This window comes from Oncorhynchus mykiss, chromosome 13, assembly GCF_013265735.2.
Source record: "Oncorhynchus mykiss isolate Arlee chromosome 13, USDA_OmykA_1.1, whole genome shotgun sequence".
NCBI lineage: Eukaryota > Metazoa > Chordata > Actinopteri > Salmoniformes > Salmonidae > Oncorhynchus > Oncorhynchus mykiss.
In genome coordinates this window covers 29,106,537-29,124,488 of record NC_048577.1, presented here as the reverse complement: position 1 = coordinate 29,124,488, position 17,952 = coordinate 29,106,537, and the positions used below count along the sequence as shown (strand labels likewise).

The 17,952-nt window shown below is 42.1% G+C and overlaps 1 protein-coding gene across 6 annotated transcripts in view; it reads left to right on the top strand.

The window, feature by feature from the left end:
- LOC110486063 (signal-induced proliferation-associated 1-like protein 2) overlaps positions 1-17,952 on the top strand; it is a 110,205-nt gene that overhangs the window by 2,980 nt on the left and 89,273 nt on the right. The gene's annotated exons all lie outside the window — the stretch shown is intronic.

The window sequence follows — 17,952 nt, the reverse complement described above, 5'->3', positions numbered from 1 at the left end:
CTAAGTCCACAACAATGCATAAACCACATCAGGAGACAGACAACCTTTGAGACCTGGGAAAAAATGTACGCCATTTGTATTTTTGAGTGTAGTTTCCCTTTAATTCAAAGGCTCAGGTACCTAAACACTGTGGTTAGTGGTGTTTCTGTTGCACAGGAGAGGGAGTTTGCAAAACAAATGGCCACTGGATTGATAATAATAATCATGATATTATTTTGCAAGGCTACTTTTTTAGCTACTTTGTAGCTAGTTAACATTTAACTGAGAAGGTTTTTGGGAAAGCTTTTCCATCTACCTGAGGACGGATAGGCCCATCATTAGCATTGCTATATTTTTCCTGTTCCTTAATTGTTTGAAACCTGGACATTTTATTTCATATTATGAGGCATTTCTTACCTAGCTTCAAAGTAGCCTATAGCCAAAATTCCACCATAGAAATGTGGAGGCAATTTATTTTATAAAGCCTTCCTCATAAGTATTATTCTGTTCAATTAGTTTTCTTTCAACTTTCTTTTATTGTCAAGCAACCAAAAGCATTATCCTAGTCATATTGGCAACCCATGATGGTTGTTGCATCTTTGGATCACTTTCTACATTTCAAATGCATATTTCCATCTCTGATGGTATGCATCCTGGGCATTAAGAAGTGAGTATATGCAATGACCATTGAAAATAAATGGTTATACGCCATATACTTGCGTATACCCTCCACTACACCACTGAGTATGCTTTCTCAAGTTGGCTAAGTTTGCTCTACAAGACATTTTGTATAGTTTCTAATTAAACTATCCTAAGTATGTAGGCTGTTGCTAAAAATTGTGTTTTGATAGCGTAAGGATGATGATGATGATGATATTATTATGCTATTAAAATAAGTCTCATACACGCAAGCATATATTAGGACAATTTGTCAACTAAACTAGTTGGTACCTGTGTAAGGGTTTGGTTTATATTGAAACTAAGTCTGTTTCTTCTACCTGGTGTGGCAGTGTTAACCTTGACAGTCCAGCTGTTGTCTTCATCAGCCTACAACGCGGTACTTTTGATTTCAGACTTTTGGAGAAACGCCTGCTAAGTACATCTTCTTATAGCTCGCTGATGCTTTGCGTGTTTGAGATGTCAAACACCATGACTTGTGAAGTGGTTTATCGGCCATGAGAAAACGAATCTGACAGAAATGCTCAACTTTGAAAAAGGGGAGTCGTATTCTCCAGGATAGACCTTGGTAGTTCAAGAGGCAGCCAAGAATACATTAGCCTCGATTAGCTTTTTCCTAAATATAGTCCCCAAAACACACGAGAATCCCTAAAAAATGGCTATGGAAACAAGGTCCTTTGGCTCCCAAAATACTTCCACTCATCAACATGCCTAAAATGCTCAAAACTGGCAACCAATTCTAACTTGCATACCCTCCTCATATGGCTAAAATCAATAGCATTTGTATTGCCAAGCGCCTGAGAGGACAAGCTTATGGGTGATTTGTTTGGCCAGATTAGCTCCTTTTATCTGAACTTGCAAAAGTACCTGTCAGCACTCAAGCCCGCTCAATGGGGCTCCAACTTTCTTTACTGGAGGCAGCTAATTAAAAGGCACAGCTTTTGTTTTCTAATCCTGTTCCTGGAATGCTGGACAGCTGAGACAAGCCAAGCCCGTTTATAGATGCAGCCCACACTCCAGAGCAGTGTATTCAGGGTATTTTCTGTCTGCATTAAGGTCCCCTTGAGCAGGCCAAGGAAAGTCGTCCCTCAGCAAGGTGTTCACTGTAGATGAAAGTAAATCCTTATCTGCGTTCCCTTTTCCTCCTTTCCACTCTTGATATTTGGAAACTCAGTACTCCTTACTGTAGGGCATTGGGGTGTAATGTTATCTGGATCTGTTGTTTGCGGGTCAGGTTTCTCTACTCATCTCCATATCCCCCACCTCCTTGTACTCTGCTTCTTTGGTTCCCCCGGGGAGGTTAAATAATTGGAGTGTGAGCTCATCGCCAGTATCCTACTTGGCAGGGAAGATCATGTGCATGGTTTGCATGATTATAGATAATGAAGTGAGAGAATCAATCCTGATGTGTTTCGTGTTCCTCCAAACAAGGTCAAGAGAGGAAGGACTCGGTGCCATACTAAACAAGTTCTCCTCTTGTCCTTCACTTGACCTTTTTCTTACCCTGCCCAGTAGTGTACTGCACATGTTTCAATTCCTAACCAGGTGTCTGCAACTTTGTGCCGCACACTTCTTTCTCTGTACACACATCCTGTGTGGTGCAGAACAGGAAAATGGCCACTGGCGATAGTCTGCACATCGAATCATCCACATGTGTAACCTGACCGCAGGCCAGCTTGTAGACCTATTTCAACGTGCCTGACTAGAAAGGCTGCATGATAGTGTTACAGACAAGGGATTTTTAGGACTGGGCAAACACATTTTTAAAGGGCCTTCATCAACTCTTGTGATCCGGTATCTGGTAACAAGGGAATGCACGGACGCAGACTGGGATTAGCTAGCCGGGGCCATCTGTGAGATGGACAGCGGTAGCCAGGCCTTTTCTTGGTGTCCCTGCATGGAGTCCGGAAGTCTCTGCTGGACTCCCCGTTGACCTCCCTTCATCTGGGCCACCCTGTGGTCTTCAATGATTTGATTTCACTGTGAAGCTGGAGGGAGGAGCTGCCTCCACAATCACCTCCCTTCATTCCCAATTCTCCATACCACAGGTGAAAGGAGTCCGTGGCCAGGCAGGCGCCACTCCTCCGTAAACCCCATAGAGAGTTTAGTTGCAGGTCGATGGAAATTAAAACGGATCCTTCCCCATGATAGCAGCAGAGAGCCCTTGAAGAGGCAAAGCCAGCTCGGGGAAAGGCCTCTGACTTCCGCTCTACTGAACGCGGTGACATTCAAACGTGAATCACCTGGTCTTAGCACCCTACTTTTCCAGCCAGCCCAGCTTGTCAGTCACGGGGGGGCCATAGCCCTTGCAGGTTGAAAAATGGGATTAACAGGTTTACCAGTGTGGACGGCTTTATTCACTCGACTCGTTTGTGTGTTTAATCTATTATTAGCTGTAATTACTCTACGGTGACTGGGCCTGCGTGGTGTTTGGGCTGGCGCCATAAACTGGTCAGGTGATTGACTTAGGTCACGGACCACAGTCAAGGTTTAAGGTCAATTAAGTGGATTGACTTAAGTGTAAGGAGTTAAGCCAATTAAATATTTAAATACTGAAGCAACCTTTTTTGATGAACTTTCTAGATGGGACAACTCTACTTTTTAGAGTTTCTTCTCGGTGGATCCTTGGGAAAATATGAATGGCTTGAATCAAACACTACTGCTATTCTCATACACTCCTGTAAGGAAGGATACCGTTTAGCCTGCTCGTGTGTTGTAACCGCCTTCCCAGTCTCTGTAACATTTTGGAACCTCTACGCTATCATCTGAAATTCTCTATCCAGCACCACATACTCTCAAGGGAGTGGATCAAGCTGCTGGCAAGCGCTTTTCCAAACATGCAGCCATCTGCCTCGACACCTGACACCATAGCCCACACTGAGATCCAATTCGACTTCTCCTCAGAGACGCGTTTGTTCCTATTAAAGACGGTTTAAAAACTGACGACAAAGCATCACCACTATCTACCACACCAATAGAATAGATCGCCGATCTCCATTCATAGGAGTCACATCCACACGTTCCTTTTATTTTCACCCAGAAAAGAATCTGTTGAAAACATGTTTAATATTTGAAAATGACTGTGGACCAATCAAGTGTGCCTGAATGCTTGTGTCCTTTAGCTGGGGCGGTGTTGAATCAACCTCCCGGTTCGGATGTGTTTCAAATTAGATGTGACAAATGGATGCTGTGTGCAATCTTGCTGACAAGTATAATTGAGGACTTTTGGCCTTTTGTAAGTGTATTTGTTTCATTGGTTTGCGCAAAATTGTATTTTTGACTGTGCTGAGAGATTATTTTCGCAACATTTTAATTTGGCTGAATTTATGGCTATTGAATCTTTGAGTTAGTCGTAATAGTAGGCCAGGGCTGATACAGTTGCTAAGTGCACACATTGTTTCCAGAGTTCTCAGTGAAAGTAACTTTAAGATCTTAGACATTTTGAACTTTTACATCAAACTACTAACAAAGACAAGTGAAACGTTGCTTAAAACAAACTGTGTTTAAAGTAGACGGCCACCTTTAATTTCCCCAAGGTCGAAGCTGTTTTCAGGATGTCAGCAATTGCCTCCGGGTGAAAATTTGATTAATTTCACCTCTTAATAACCTCTAATTGATCCTTGGTTGGTGTCCATCTGGGAAATGCAAAACAACGAATCGAGCTTGATGGGTCTATGAAAAGAAAGAATGAGAAGCCTTTATGCTATTGTAGAAACACCTGTCAAAAGATTGGTAAAGCAACATTGAGGTGTATGCAATCAAAAGACAAGACGGGTTTATTTAGAGTGTTATGACACTTGGAGGCCTTCGTAACTATCGAGTAGCGACGAGCTACAACGCAGTAGTGTGGGTGTCTACATCGACAATCATCTGGGGCTTGTCTTAACTGGTCATGTCATATTTGGTCACCGTCTCGTTTAAGTTTTCTATTGGATCTTGGCAGCTGTGCTGACAAGTTTCTTGTGTTTTTTTTTCTCTTCAACACTACTAATGCATTTGAGAATTGAGCAAGGCTTTTTTTTCAGATGACAGTTTGACAATGGTTCTGCAATTATTAGTGAATGACAAGTGACTTTGTTGTTGTATTAATGCATACATTAGCCCTTTGGGGACATTACTCTCCATTTCTATGCTTTGCATCATTTGTTTGCTCGATTTACTAATCATAGTTTATTATATTTGGTCCCTCAGAGCTATCAACTCCAAATGGGAGTCCCACAGTTTGTGTTATTTCAGCAACGACCTGGGGAACCATTTGGTATTTCCATTTTTCATTGCCAGAGGAGATCACTTTCGAGCCATTTGTCTAAGAATTAATGAGGATGTAGACTAAATGTCCTCGACAGCAGAGTACAAATGATGTTGTTTGTGGCCGACAATTCCCGCCATATTACACTGATGTGATATCCCATGGCATTTCTATTTTTCTTTGTGGGTTTGTTTGTGTGGGTGGATGATGAGCCCGATATGCTTGATTTAATTTATGTAATCCTCCTTAACCTTTTTCTCGTGCTGTAAAGGAAGATTAGTTTGCTCTGACTGCTTTCATAACAAATCTGTCGTCTTCGAGTATTGCTATTCTTCGTCGTTTAGTGGATGGTGATAAATAATAGTACAACAATGTCCTTTTCTTTCTGGGATACACTATCATTTAGAATTATTATTGGGATAATGACAGAATGACAATGGGTGGGTTATGGCATTGTTAGACCCATTTGTACACCGCACCCAATTGTAATCATGGGGTGATTTTTGGGGGTTACGGTGCAAGTGGCCTCAATGAACCAAGTTGACAGACGTGGGGGTCAGCCAGATCCAATCAGAGGTTTAACTCAATCAAAAGGCTGCGATGAAGCCTTTTCTGTTTGGCTCCCAGAGAGGTCTTCTCACCTCATCCCTATAGTTTGACATCCGCCACCTATGATAGGTCACTAGTGTAACCTTTGTATAACCCTGGGAATCCTCAGATTCTCTGAGGATTTGCTGGTCAAAAGTAAAAATCCTGTAAATGACCAATCACGGCACTGAAGTTCTCCCCTTGGTGTCGGTTAGTTGCAGGGGCAGCTTTACCAGACATCTACCAGATGTATTCCATATATTTGTGAAAGATGAAGAGAAGGATCTTTGTTTTTCTTATGTATCATTTAGCTTAATGACCGTTCAATGACCGTTCAATGACTGAAACATTTTAAAGGGCAAGGGCTAACATAAAGGACACCATGAAAAAGTTGTTGCATTGTTCAATCTTTCAGATAAAAACTAAGCCCACCTTACCAGATATTTTCATAAAACGTCAGGAAAGCAAAAGTCTGCCATGTCAATGACCCTGAACTCAAGCTTGTGATAACCCCTCTGGCCGTGCTACGGTTAACTACAGCCTGGGGGGATGTGTTGTGTCTTCTCCGGCCCAGAGCAGAAGCCGGGTACTGACCTCACTGGCCCCAGCCTCGAACGGGAGATAAAAAGAAGATTACCGGCCTTCCCTCCCTGCATTCCTTCTCCTCACTGAGGCGAAAGTGACATCTCAATTGGAAGCCCTCGGGGATCTCCTTTGACACTCCTGGATCACTTGACTCTTCTATCTCCGCTGATGTCGTTTATGAATTGGGATGGGAAGTCATCTGATCAAGTCCCACTGAGCAGAGCTGGCTGAGGGAAATTATGGATGTGCTGATATTGGCAGGAAGTTGTTTGTTGCCGATTTTTAGTTTTAAAGGACGATTACTAGCAAACACAAATTGTCTTTGAACATTTTTGGTAGACAAGTCAAAAGGCAGAAAAAGATGACAGCATATTGGTGGTTCAGTTATAGGAACCAAGAAGAACTTAGTTTTGTTAAGAGGATGGTGCTTGGCACACCAAGGGTGTGGGTTTGATTCCCTTTTAGGAGGCCTAAGTGGCTTTGGATGCTAAACAACCATATTGGCTCTAATGGTTTTGATTACTGTCACCATGTTGGCTTGTATGTTAGAGGAATGTTCTGAATCAGGCAATATCGTCAGACTAATGCATGACTACCAACTGGGGCCGGGCGATGTATCATAAATTAATTCAAATGTATGTTTTAGTGCAATGCCTGTATCGCAATAATCATTTTCCGTTAGTTTTCATGAGTGTTGTGTGTTTTTGGTCTCGTCTTCTTCACTTCTTCTGTGTGCACTGTGCACCTTCCCACTCTCACACAGACACCAATTCCTAATAGTTCAACTGGCCTACCTTGTTAGCAAGCAAATAGATCCAAGTTGTCTGGCTACTTAGCTGGCTACTCACTAGCACGTGACCTTGTGCTTGAGAGGTTGTGTAGGAGACGTGTTCATTTTCTACAATGCCTGCCATAGGGTGGTCATTACTAGTGGATGTGCATGGTTCAGGTTAAATTTGTAACCAACAATCAAATTTTCGAAGACTGACTTGAAAGCCAGATCTGTGATTATTGCAAAAAAGCAGGTTAATAATTAAACTATTTTGATCAAATAATTAAATTATTTGTGTGTGTTATGATTGTGGAATGCTTATTTAGCCTAGGTACAATGTTTCACGCCCTGAATTCATTAGATTATTCCTGACTGTTTGAAATGCAGTGCATTGACCTTTTTTTAAATTTTCCAACAAAGCTTATTTAGAGAAAACGTTCAAGAAATTGAGATGTATATTTTCCATCAATTTGGAAAAAATCTAAATATGATTTTTAGGCCATTTCACCCAGCTTTACTACCAACCAGTCATAAGGCCTCATGACCGATGTTTCGTTATGTAGTCATTTACCAACAGTGTGACCGACTAGTGGCTTTGGATTGGTATCGAGTCCTATTTGTTGTCATGCTTTTTTAACTACAGATTCCTTATAGGTTTTAAAGTATTATGTTTTGTTTTCACCATCTGTGTGTTTTTTTTTTTTTTTTCAATTCTTCAAACATTTATCCCAGCCACCACACTAAACTGTTTGCTGCTCCCAAAAGGGATTTTGTAAAGAAGCTTTGGTGATACAATAACACAAATTTTATCTACCGACCAGTTGAAATGTTATTGCGTACCTAAGTCTTCTAAATCTTCTTCGCTTTTGGGAGCAGCGTCTCTGCTCCCTTTTGGATGTATTTGTAGAGGGTACTCAGCACAGTAGGCCTCAACCACACAGGAAGAGCTGTTTTTATTTTTATTTATAAAAAAAGTCTCAGTCCAGTGATTCCACCATAGGCTTCAAACAGAGAAGCTAAATCTTTTAAAAGTGCTGCTCCGTGTCTTACTCACCAAGAGTTCTGTCTATGGATAGACTTGTCTATGGCTTGTCTATGGCTCGTCACATAGGCTTGTCTATGGATTTAATTCATAATTCATGGAATGCGTATCGCCAGCTTCACAATTCTGCCACCCGCATCCTGCCGGGTAACATTGACCCCAAGTTGACCCCGCCAACCAGGAAGCCCATCGATATCCCACTTCGGCCAACCACTCGAAGCCATTCCGGCAACTGTGGGAATTTATATAGTGAACTCGCCCTCACGACGAGCCGCTGATGAACCGATTACCGGTGCCGTCTCTCGTGTGCCATCACATGGTGAGTTTTCTGTTCTACAAAGGGAACCATTAGATGGAAGATGACCCCATCCGTTTCGAGGTTAATTGGAATTATGGTCGCTAATCAAGAGCGGCGACGTGGACAGTTTCAACAGGCTTAATTAGTTGCAACTGCAGATAATGGGTAGTGACCGTGATCACCGGATAACATGCCCTTTGCGTAGTTTGCAATAGTAATCACTCCCAAAAGTACGACTTTTTGGATTTAGGATGATGGTGTCTTCATACGTGATTATTTAATGGACATTTCTGGCCAATACGGCCATGAACACTCAAAGGCCATAGGTGAAAACGCAGAAAGAGCCGCTGTTCAAATTCACTCCATAATGGGCAGAAATACTCTTTGATATCATTCATGGGGCCCGGGTTTTCGTGTGTGTGTGTATATGGTCCATGTGTTGTTGGATGACTGGGTCATAATGTGCGAGTTTGTCGTAATTGGAAAATCATGTGTTAGGTGGGTGTTCGGGCATATGTATGTTTGTTACTAGACTGTTGTGTTTTGGTATCTGGTTTATATATGGTGTGGGCGCAGGACTTTGTAGGGCTGACTAATCCTCCCTTACTCAGCACTCATTGTGCACTTTCAGAGTAGCTCCAAAACACACAGGCATTTCAACTAGTAATATAACACCAGAGAAATATTTTATTCTTATAGTTGTCACTGCCTTGAACTATTCTGCTCTATATAACAAGTCAGCATTTCCCAAAAGACTTGTGCTTTTTTCCCCTCTTTCTTTCCTAACCCAGGATACACATTTTATCTGAGTACCTGTCTCCTTTAAAAAGGCATGTCTTTTCATGAGATCATTAGCTCTGGCAGACTCGAGAGGTCAAAGGTGACTCTTCAGAGACTAGACATACTGCTCCTGGAGACATGTTTGCTGAAGGAAGCCTCGATGCAGACAGGCCCCACGCCCACCCCTGCATGCTTTTCCCTGAGTAGAGGAGAGAAGGGGGGGTAAGGGGGGGAGGGAGAGGTAGAGAGGACATGGGGGGATGGAGGAGCACAGTTTGGGGGGGGGGGGGGGGGGGGGGGGGGTAGTAGTTCAATCTGTCTTGGTTGAGGCTTCCCAAACCTGCTTCCTAGAATCTACTGATGTGACCGCCTCCAGTCGGGGAAGGGCTCTGATGTACCCAATGGGGCATTAAACATGCATTCACTCACTCACTCTCTCCACTCTTCCTCTGTCATTGTCTTATTTCTGCTCTTCGTCTCTTGAGGCTTTTAGTCTGCTCTCTCCCTCTCACCCTCACTCTTCCAATCTTTTTTATTTTTTCAATGGCTGTCTGCTGCGTCTTCTCTCACTCTAATGATTTCTTTCTCTCTCTGTTTTCAGATGCTCAGTTCTCTCTCAATCTGACCTCTACTTTTCTTGCTACTGCACTTTTTCCTTAAAAAAAAAAAGATGTTGAATTTTACCCCCCCTTTCTCCCCAATTTCGAGCTTGTCTCATCGCTGCAACTCCCCAACGGGGTCGGGAGGTGAAGGTCGAGTCATACGTCCTCCGAAACATGACCCGCCAAACCGTGCTTCTTAATACCCGCCCGCAAAAACCTGGCAGCCCGCCACACCAATGTGTCAGAGGAAACCCCGTTCTACTTATTGTAGTGTGGGAATAAGCTTATGCCAGACTTTAGCCTACGTTTAACCTCTCCCTTGTTAATTTCAAAGGATGTTCATGACCTAATTCATATAAATCATGTCAAATGAAACATTGATATTAACCCCTCCTACAGAATATGCTTTGGCAAGATTTTGAGTGATGCAAGGACTCCAGTGGTCATTCATAATTCATAGATTCACCAAACATCTTTATTATTATTAGTATTATTATTATGTGTTTCATTTTTCCTGGTAGATACTACTGGTTATGATTGCAGACAGAGCTCAGAGGAGTAGTAGAGAATGGAGTTTTTGTTTGTATTTTACCCCCCTTTTCAACCCAATTTTGTGATCGTAACATGGTGTAACATATGTTCACAGATGAATTTGAATGTTTATGTTTCACGCATGGCTTTTCTTATGATCCTAACAATTTCCGTATGGATTTTCTTACGATCCTACTGATACAGGAGTTCTATCAATAGGTCGCTAGAAGATGCATATCTTTCATTTTAGCGGGAGAAAGTATGGAGCGAGATACCTGACAAAGGTTGAACATCATAGGACAGCGCCTGTCAGTCACAGTGAGTGACAACAGTGAAACATTGCTGGTTTGAGTCTGCTGTCGATCCTACCTCTCTTTACCTGTGTGTGTTGTGTGCGCTGTGGTTACTTTAACATTTCTGCACTGAGCGTGATAAAATAAACATATTTAATTGTTTTTTTAAAAGCTAATGATGTTCAGTGCTGTGAAAGTATTTTCCCCCTTTCTGATATTCTCTAATTGCATATTTGGTTTTTATACTGAATGTTCAGATCTTCAACCAAAACATAATATTAGACAAAGGAGTTTAGTTTAAAAAATTCATAAACACAATTTTTTAAATTTTATTTACAGGAAGCATTTGGTTGCAGTCAAAGGTGGCACAACCAGTTATTTTTTAATTTTTTATTTTACCTTTATTTAACTAGGCAAGTCAGTTAAGAACAAATTCTTATTTTCAATGACGGCCTAGGAACAGTGGGTTAACTGCCTGTTCAGGGGCAGAACGACAGATTTGTACCTTGTCAGCTCGGGGGTTTGAACTTGCAACCTTCCGGTTACTAGTTACTACCACTAGGCTACCCTTTTCACACAGGGCATTCGATATTGCATAACGTTGTTTATGACATAAGTATGTAATTGTTATTTGTTCACTGTTTCCCTTTATCTAATATTAGGTTTTGGTTGAAGATCTGATAACATTCAGTATCAAAAGAATCAGAAAGGGGGGAAATACTTTTTCACGACTCTGTATGTGATATTTTCGAAGATGTTGATATATGTCTAATGATCTTAATCCAAGTGTTGACAATGGAGTAGTCATCTACTGCTTTCTGTGTAGCAAAGCCCATGTTTAACACCTGTATTGCAAATAGCTTAGAAAATGCATCTTAAGAGGAAGCTTGATGCCTGTGGCTGTCCGCAGACTCTTCTGTTTTTATATGATATTGTACAACAGCTGATGCAAGTAACACTGTAAAAGTGTGAACATTTGATCAGTGTTTTTTCCTCTAGTGATGCACCGATATGACATGTTTTGGATATTTTCCTTTCAAAAAGAAAAAAGCGATAACCGATATTAAACATTTAGACGGCCATTTAACCTCTCTGCGCACCGAACCCGTTAAAGCGGGATGAAATTCGACAACATACGGTGATCGCTACATAAATAGTCATATTAAACATTCATGAAAATACAAGTGTCTCACGTGTTTCGAAAGCCTATAATCTTGCTAATCCAACTGCGTTGTCAGATAAAAAAAAAAAAAATTACTGCAAAAGAATACGATGCAATTATCTGAAGATAGAGCCCCATTAAAACAACTCTTTCAACCAGCACAGGCGTAACAAAATCACAAACTGCAATAAAATAAATAGTTTACCTTTGACGATCTTCCTCTGTTTGCAATCCCAATGCTCATTGTTTGTCTTTTGTTTGATAAAATACATTTTTATAGCCTATCACGAAACATTTTGTGAACCGCTTGTGTTGTGAATTCCGTCTCATTCCTTTTTCGATGACACATTCAATGTAAATACACACACTAAACGTGACTTTTCCAGTCATGTTTGGTTTTATTGCAATCAACTGGTTTGTTTGTAACACAACCAAACCTGATGGGTCATTTCGCGGGACGTATTGACTGAAAGAAACCGATTTGAAGACAACAAGTAATGACATCACTGTGCACCAATGATATTACCTCTGTTTTGTTGATTGACTGACTGTATTTTAACCCAATGACCACTGATCGTCTTGAAATCTAGCTGGGTAGATAGCCAATGAGCTGAGGTAAACGGCAATATGTAATGCTTATGTGTTGGAAGACCAACCCATGTAGTAAACTCCGGCGTAAAGAGGTTAATTCGCCATTGAAGATTCATACCGGAAGGAGCCACGCATGTTACGCACAGCATTGTTTTGGTAAAGCGCCTTTTCAGCTGTTTATATATCATTCAGTATGGTGACTAAGTCAGGGAAAGCTAAATCTAAGTCTAGATATACAGATGTACACACAATTGATCTGGAAAATTGATCGGGAAAGTGAGACCGAGATTGTTGGAGGACGATTAATTTAGCGATTCCCAAATGGAGGAATATTTTTTGAACGGAGAGGACATCGTTTTGGACTGGTAAGTTGTTCTCATGCCAATGCCGTTGTTTGAAATTAATAATAGCCAATTTGAGGGGAGGGCAGGCCCACAACAATGGCCAAAGTAAAATGGAGACAGTAGATACAGCTGGTCTGTTGTAATATAATAAAGACAGTAGATCTAGCTGCTCTGTCATAATATAATAGAGACAGTAGATCTAGCTGAAATGTCATAATATAAAATAAACAGTAGATCTAGCTGGTATGTCATAATATAAATGAGACAGTAGATCTAGCAGGTCTATCATAATATATTCAACCTTATGTTCCCTGTACTCTCTATATATCTGTTTATTATACCTGTTGATACAGGGCTCATATGTGAAACTATTCTAACTGAACATTTTCTTTCACAGTGACAATGACTCCGAATGGGATCCCCCAGTGAAGCTGGTTCATCCAGCTCCTGCCACAAGTGTTCATCTGCCCAAATGTATTTCTGCAGGCATGGATGTGCCTCAGGGCCCCATCACCTGCACCACATGCTTGGTGACCCTCTGCTTTACAGCAGAAAGAGACTGCTATGGCACCTGGCATCAGCAGCACAATATTGTGTAGAGGACTGAGGGTCTTGTTATTTTGTAAATTATTTTTTTTGGGGGGGGGGTGTGTTAGAACACCATTTTGTATATAGTTATTCCATTAAAAATGTATAACTTCACCAATTTGGCCACTTGGGTACATTTGGGCTACTTGTGTGGGATACCTGGGTAAATGGTAAATGTCATGTAGCACACTCATTTTGGAAGTTATCATTCTGAAACTTTGCACAAGTACTGTTGCCCTCTTATGTTTTTCACTGAAGTTGTCCCCATCATCCTATCTGCATTTTTGTTTTGTCTTGTTAATTTTAAAGATGATGATACAACAATAAAAATGAACAAACGTATGGTTTTTTCATTGTATTATCTAAACCAGATATCTTGTGTTGTATTCTCCTACATTCAATTCACATTTACACACACCTCAGAGTGTTTTATTTAAAATGAAACAAATCCTTGGTCCTGGGCCTGAGCTACAGGAAGTTAGATTTGGGTATGTCTTCAGGCGGAAATTGAAAAAAGTAAAAGGTTAAAGGTTACACACACACACCACACTGACCAAAAAGTTATTTTGTTGGCATTTACGTATGTCCCCATTACCAGTAAAACATAATCAAAACCTATTTCTTTCACTTGCTGTGCCGTTTCGTTGTTCATTTGTTCAGTCTTTTCATTCTCAACCAGGATTTCATCATACATGTCAAGCAGTTCAGTTGTCTGTCCATGGACTCTCTTCCTCGGTGCGCACTGTCACTGTGTCCGTTTCCATCGTGTCCAGCTGTGTATGTAACATTTCACGTAAACCCTGGTTTCTTGTCTGTATCGAAGTGGTGGTCCTTGTACATAGCATCTAGCATGGTGGCGACATAGTAAAATGAGAATGTCACCGAATCGCTTGTTCACAGCCTGTGTCGGCAGTTTTGTTGAGCAGGCGTTTCAATGCCATGACAGGGTATCACGTCTGCTGCAGGAGCAGTCGGTGAGCTTATTTTTTTGAGTCAGTTGTTCGATTGGAGCTAGCTAGTGTGTTCATGCTTCAAACCTGTTCTCAAATGCCACTGAAATGGCAGCAGCGGTATGCCAACCAGCATATTCATGATCATGCAATACGACTTTCCTCAGTACGAAATCCTCGACGACCCACTGTGCTGTCAGACTCAGCATGCTCATGGGGCCGATATCGCTGGTCCACATGTCAGTCATGAAGCTAATTGCAGTGACGCTATTACTGTGCAACTGCAGTAGGGCAACATCTGAAAAATAGCGCACTTGGTAGTGTGTACCGGTGTTCGATTAGTCGGCAAAAGCCAACATCACCCACAACAGAGAACGGTTGATTGTCAAGGGCAATGAATTCAATTATCTTGGGTTTAATGGATTTCCAATTTGAGTTGTCTCGCTGAAATGTTCTTACTCTTTCAAATGACTGCCCGACTTGTTGACCGCTCGATCCACACAGCAGACAATGGGCTAGGTGAGGAATGCTGTGTTGCACGCGTAGAGCTACATTTTACATGGCGTCATTCCTCCATGTACCGACGTTTATATAGGTATGCTTTGACATCAGTTTTGCACATCGGCGTTAAACTAGACGGGTCCATGTTGGCATTTTTTGGTAGTATTGGACGATTCTGATATGTTCACTGACATGTCGCGCATCCCAAATTTCCTGAATGTTCCAGAGGCCACCAAAATAGAGCTTGTTCTGCAAAGAAAATCACCTTCTCCCCCCCAACCCGGGGGAGCCTGGCTGGTTACTATTTCTATTTGGCTGGCTACTCCATGTGCTTGTGGAAAACACTGCAACGGCCACTGGTCAGTTTGTAGAAACATCATCTGTTTGGCTGTACAAATTCACCATGTACAGATGTACTCTTTTGCTATCAGTCTGGAACAAGAAAACAAACACTGTAAAAGGGAGTTCTGAAAATCCAGTCAGTGACTCACACACGACTCACACACACCCTGTCTCACTCTGCACCCTATCTCAGGGCGGCAGATAGCCTAGCGGTTAGAGCATTGGGCCAGTAACCGCAAGGTTGCTAGTTTGAATCCCTGAGCTGACTAGGTGAAAAATCTGTTGATCTGCACATGAGCAAGGCACGTATGCCTAATTGCTCCAGGGTAGCTATCAGTAATGTCTGACCCACTCTATGCGGGTGTCTCATTGCTATATACAAAAAACACCATTTCCATTATCGCACCACTCTTGTACATGTGTGACCTGTAAAAACAAAGACTAAGAAAAACCACATCAGTTTTTGCTGCCTTGTCAGCTCCTATGGCCATGACGACCACCACAGAATTTGTCCACAGCCTACAGCTCAAACAAACGTGCGAACAGGCTAGAGCTTGGAGGCCAACCAACTAAAATGCTTTGGGTCTAGCCTTAAAGAAAGCTCTTGTCCCTTCAAAGGCTGACTGTACTCTCTCAGCGAGACCTAAATGTCATTCAGCAATGTCTAATACGCTGCTGTAACCACCACAAGAGAACCCCCAGTCTGTCTGTCATTAGTATCAAGCTTCCCATCCACTTCAGAGCTTACATAGTGCAGGTGTTCTGGCTCCACGGAGGGGGGAGACTGTAATTAAAGCTAGCGATAGCTAAATTGCTTACGTCGTTAGCATGCAACATGCAACCAACCTCGCTCGCACCCTGTGCGTGTGTGAGATAGGATTTAGGATGGGAGCTTTGAGAGTCCGTGAAAACAAATGAAGGCGTTTTATTTGTATTTTCACTGTACAGTAGAGGATATTTGAATGATAAAGCAAGCCTGGTTGATGATAAAGCAAGCCTGGATGAGGATGATGATGATAAAGCAAGCCTGGATGATGATAAAGCAAGCCTGGATGATGATAAAGCAAGCCTGGATGAGGATGATGATGATGATGATGATGATAAAGCAAGCCTGGATGATGATAAAGCAAGCCTGGATGATGATAAGGCAAGCCTGGATGATGATGATGATTATGATAAAGCAAGCCTGGATGATGATGATGATGATACAGCAAGCCTGGATGATGATAAAGCAAGCCTGGATGATGATGATGATGATGATAAAGCAAGCTTGAATGATGATGATGATAAAGCAAGCCTGGATGATGATCAAGCAAGCCTGGGGAATGATGATGATAAAGCAAGCCTGAATGATGATAAGGCAAGCCTGGATGATGATGATTAAAGCAAGCCTGGATGATGATTAAAGCAAGCCTGGATGATGATAAAGCAAGCCTGGATGATGATGATGATGATTAAAGCAAGCCTGGTTGATGATAAAGCAAGCCTGGATGATGATGATGATGATGATTAAAGCAGGCCTGGTTGATGATAAAGCAAGCCTGGATGATGATGATGATGATGATGATGATTAAAGCAAGCCTGGTTGATGAAACCTACAGTCGACTTTAAAGTTAGACTGCTCCGTTTCTTCTTTCCCTAGATGATGAATGGACATACCATACCCCTCCACTAGCATACAAAGGAATGGAAATAACTTGCTCTACATTCAACTAGACAGTTATGCTGTCTCTGGAGCAAAACATTTAATTCAGCTAGTTACAAAGTTTATGATCATTTGTGTGTAGTTTTGTTGGACCAAGCTGCCGCCTCCCCCCTTCACTACCCCTTTAACACTCTCACACAAATGCAACACGCCCTGTTTTTACTCAAGTGGACCACAAACTCGTATAATTTTGACTTTGGCACAGCGGGCTGCAAAACAGTTGGCACGTCACTTCTTTAACATGGGAGTGTCAGGTGGTAGAAACATCTGCTGGCTATCCCCCCTGCCAACCCCACCCCCCTTCCCCCCAATACTCCCACTCTTTCCCACACACACACACACCCAACCACCAGATGTGTTGAAGCAATGCCACACTTTATGCAGGCTTGAAAGAGCCTTAAATTACAGTCTATCCCCCTCTAAAATGTTTTCCCAACAGGCCTTAAGCCAAACGGAGAGGCACATTCTGTCAATCAAATTCCTCTTCAATGATACGGTGCACGCCTTCCCAGCCGACCGGTTGCTGTCTCTGAAGAAAATAGTCCAATCGGTTGGTTGTTGCCTAGAGACGGAAGAAGAGAGGCATAAACATACTCACTGTGACCATACAATCTCCATCTCTCTTGGTTTATCTCTACCTCATATACTTCCACTCTCTTCCCCATTCCATTATTGCCTAATAATTTTGTTACCCATCCCTCTTTCCTGCACTATTTCACTTATGTGAATTATTGCTATCACACTCGGTCACCAGTCCAACAGATCCCTCAACTTGTGGCTGGCACTGCTTTTCTCTGCAAATGGTGGGTAACTAGGTCATATTCATTAGGTAACAGAATAACACAGACTGAAACAGGGAGGCACTACCTGTACTTGTCCAATAAGAAACTGTTTTTTCCCATTGCAAAAAGTTTGCATTGCGTGGTGGCCAACTGCACACAGGGGAGAAGGACTGCCCCCTCTCATTGAAGCCACGACAGTTTAAGGCCGACAGCGGTACATCATGTATTGTTAGCAGAAAACAACAGGAACCTCCGTTATAGTGAATGGAAAAACATTTGAGGGGGAGTCTCTCTCATTCTTCTCTGCAGATCCTCTCAAGCTTTGTCAGGTTGGATGACGCTTCACAGCCATTTCCAGAGATGTTCAATATGGTTAAAGTCTGGGATCTGGCTGGTCCACACTGAATTGTCCCGAAGCCACTCTTGCGTTGTCTTGGTTGTGTGCTTAGGGTTGTTGTCCTATTGGAAGGTGAACCTTCGCCCCAGTCTGAGGTTCTGAGCACTCCGGAGCAGGTTTTCAACAAGGTTCTCTTTGTACTTTGCTCTGTTTCTCTTTCCCTCAATCCTGACTAGTCTCCGAGTCCCAGCCG